Below are 3565 nucleotides of genomic sequence, written 5' to 3'. Positions count from 1 at the left end.
TTGAAAAAGTCAAAACTTTACATGGGGTGTACTTACTTTTTCATGTGACTCTATGTCGCAATCGGAACCTGTTCCCCTTCATTCCGTGTATATTCGTGAATATACGGAGAGCGCTTCTAGTTACATTTTCCATGTATATATTTTTCACACACTCATCAAAGAACTGACTCCGAGCCTCCACCTAAGCTTAAGGTTTGATCTGTTCTTAGGCCCCATGATGGTACATGGCGTGCAGTGCCAAAATACATGGTAGTTGTTAAACTTTTGCCAAGTACCTGGAACGTTGTTGAACTTTTGCCAAGTCCCTGGAAGGTTAAGCACCTCTTGCCCTTTTTTCACAGTTCTTGTGTTTGCTTTCATGCCCTTTTCCCCCATCCATCCTGCCTTTTCTCCACATGCCTCAGCTGCAGTCAGCAGCAGCAGCAAACTCGGACAACCAGACCCCAGCAGCACTGGGCTCAACACTGAAGCTTCTACTGAGTGACAAAAAACCACTACCGGGGTAAGAAGAGCACCTTCAACAAAACAAAGCTTATCTTGCATGAAATCCCATTTGACAAAAGAAAAATGTTTTGGATTTTGTTTCAAGTAGACATTCAATATTCTTTGCAAGGTTAGACTAATTCTGCTTCATTCACAATTATTGTGTTTTGACGTTTAAGCTCTCCGATTATTTTATTTTTTTTTGTATACAAGATCGAGGCTTGTGGAAGAGCTAAGAGTAATCACAAAAAGACAAACTGACACATAAAACATAAAATAAATGGAACGGGAGACAAGATGGGGAGAGAGGGGGAAGCACACAAGCACAACAGTAGAGAACAGGGACATCGGGAGATCTGTGGGAGGGAGAGGGCTTGGGGGGAGGAGGCACGGGAAGGGAGGTGGGATGTGGGGGGGGGGGGGGGGGGGAGGGGGTGGAAAGCTTATTTGCAGTTTTGAAGGTTTTATTGTCTGTCATTCACAGCATGTACACAATATTATTCATCAGTTCTAGTCTTTGATACGTTTTTGACTTGTTTTTGAAGGATTGATCAATAAGATTGTGGCTTGAAGAAAAAAAAAATTGTGTGTTTGTTTTGTGTTTTGCTTGCAACTCTTCCATGAACCTTGGACGCTTAAATTAAATTGGCCTCTGCAAGTACTCGGGTCCATGGGTTGCAGGAAATGAATCTCCACTTAGCTATATGTGAAATGGCCCTTTAGAATGTTAACAGTTGTAAAAGTTGATAAAACTGGAGAAAATCTTTACTTTTTGTCATGCCACAGACTTATTGAGAAAGCCAGCTCACCTGCAGTAAGGAATTACCAAACTACTTTCCCCACATTTTCCACAGGTACTTGCCCTCACACTCGGCAAAGCACATGCGGTTCGTGACACCTGTACGTCGTTCACTACGCCTCTCCCTTCACGAGGCACATCGCACTGCTAGTTATGAAACTCGACCCTGTCTGACATCACTTCGTGAGGTCCTCTTGAGCAAAGATGAGGCCCAGAGAGTAGATGAGGTGAACGCCCCGACAGCATTTATCTTTCGGGCTAATGAGCTAGCTGGCTCGCCCCCAGGCTTTCGGGAAGCTGTGTATGATGGCCTGGTGGTGCTCTGTAAATAGGATTGACCATGAACAGGAACCAAAGGTACGACCTAGTAAAAACTGAGGTATGCATGGAAAGGAATGGTAACAACCCTGTGGTCCGCCCCCACCCTCCTAATGCATTTGTGGGTAATGCACAGTCGTGGCCAAAAATATTGGCACCTTTGCACGTTTTTCCAATAACTCACAATTTTCTCAAAAATAAGTTGGAATTGACAAAAGAATTTGGTCTCCACAATTCTTTATTTCACTGTGAATATTACATAACCTTTGTTTTTGATTCAGAACTTAATATTTCCTTTTAAATCAGAAAATAAAAAGAAATGGCATTGACAAAATTATTGACACCCCAGATTTAATATTTGGTAGCACAGACTTTGGACAAAATAACTACAGTCAATAACTTCCTATAGCCATGAATGAGCTTCCTCCACCTCTCTACTGGCAGTTTGGTCCAATATTCTTGTGCAAACTGCTCCAGTTCTCCCAGACTAACCTTCTCCCAACTGCTGTTTTCAGATCTCCCCACAGGTGTTCAATGGGATTTAGATCTGGACTCATTGCTGGCCACTTCAGAACAGAACAGCAGCGTTTTCTCTTGAACCATTCCTGGGTGCTTTTTGAAGTGTGTTTGGGGTCATTGTCCTGCTGCAAGACCCATGACCTTCGACGGAGACCCAGCTTTCTGACACTGGGATGAACATTGCGCTCCAAAATGCCTTGTTAATCTTCTAATTTCATGATGTCATTGTTCGGGAATAATTTATCCTTGAATGATTGACAAAAAACTCAAGAATAAATTGTCCAAACTGTTCAGAAGACAATCGACTGATTTTTTTCATGAAACGTGGGAGATCTCACTTCACTTTTACAAAGGGTATTACAAAGCAACGAAAACGAGTTTCAGTAACACACACACTTCTATTTTCATACGCAAATTCTCAGTAAGAGATCTCATTAAAAGGACACATACAAGAACAGAGTAAAATCTCCAAATGCTTGCTTTTCCATGGCTGTCTTATAGATGGAGACTAGAGAACATGCAGGGAGGGGTGAAGGTGAAGGAGGAGAATAGATGTGGTGGGCGAAGAACAAGACGACGGATAGAAAAACGTGAGCAAGCTAAACAATAATTCGTGGTCTCTCAGCGCCACCTGTTGGATTCATCCATGGCACTGCAGGTTCTTTCCGTGGTCGATTGAAAGGATAGCACACCAGTTATCTCTTACTCAGTCATATATGTCACCAATGATTTAAATGGTATTACAAAGAATCTGGTCTGCCTTGCAATTCAGTACAAACAAGTTCTGTGACTTTTAAGATAACAACTGGGTTCGTGATGAAGACCAGATCGTGGCCCACTCCAGTCAGCTTGGGAAGGGGATTCCGATCACAGAGAGTACAATTCTCAGTAATTGTGGAGAATACAGTTATATCATAAAGCATATGTGTACTGAATTAAATAGGATTGATTCCAGTGTCAAAAAGAAAGAAAGTGTACATTCATTAGATTTCCCGAGGGAACAGCATTCCTTCAGTGTCGTTGCCAAGTGATAATCTACTTTCCCGTGGGATGTGACATGTACAACCTTGTACAAACTCAACACTTATTAATAATAGCTTCAGAACTACTGTTATGGGCTTATACGCTTGCTAATAATTAAATGTTTGTTCTATAGACTAAATCATTTGATATGAGTTAACGTTTTAAATCCTTTTCAAATGTAACATGAAATCCTCGATGGTTCTTTGGAGAAAAAGAATGTTTTGTAATTTTAATTATCAGCTCACCAGGTGTGGACAAAGTTATGGAGGCTGGTCCGACCTTGACCAGTGTTCAGTGACAAGTTTGAGAAGTCCTTTTCTTTCCAAATTATTTCTTAAAACTCGTATGACGTTGGAGTCTAAATAAATAACTGTTTGCAGATTATCATGATCATATATATGAATGAATGAATGAATGATCGTT

At 41.2% G+C, this 3565-nt stretch overlaps 1 long non-coding RNA gene across 1 annotated transcript; it reads left to right on the top strand.

Moving 5' to 3' along the window:
• The first annotated feature begins 403 nt into the window (after nt 1–403).
• On the top strand, nt 404–2379 carry LOC144892036 (uncharacterized). Its single transcript, XR_013623352.1, has 3 exons — nt 404–502; nt 1338–1639; nt 2116–2379. It is a non-coding gene; the product is annotated as an uncharacterized LOC144892036 (long non-coding RNA).
• Nucleotides 2380–3565: the final 1186 nt, after the last annotated feature.

Source organism: Myxine glutinosa, chromosome 5 (genome assembly GCF_964187855.1).
Source record: "Myxine glutinosa chromosome 5, kmMyxGlut1.1, whole genome shotgun sequence".
In the NCBI taxonomy this organism is placed as follows: domain Eukaryota; kingdom Metazoa; phylum Chordata; class Myxini; order Myxiniformes; family Myxinidae; genus Myxine; species Myxine glutinosa.
This window is presented reverse-complemented; position numbering and strand designations above follow the sequence as displayed.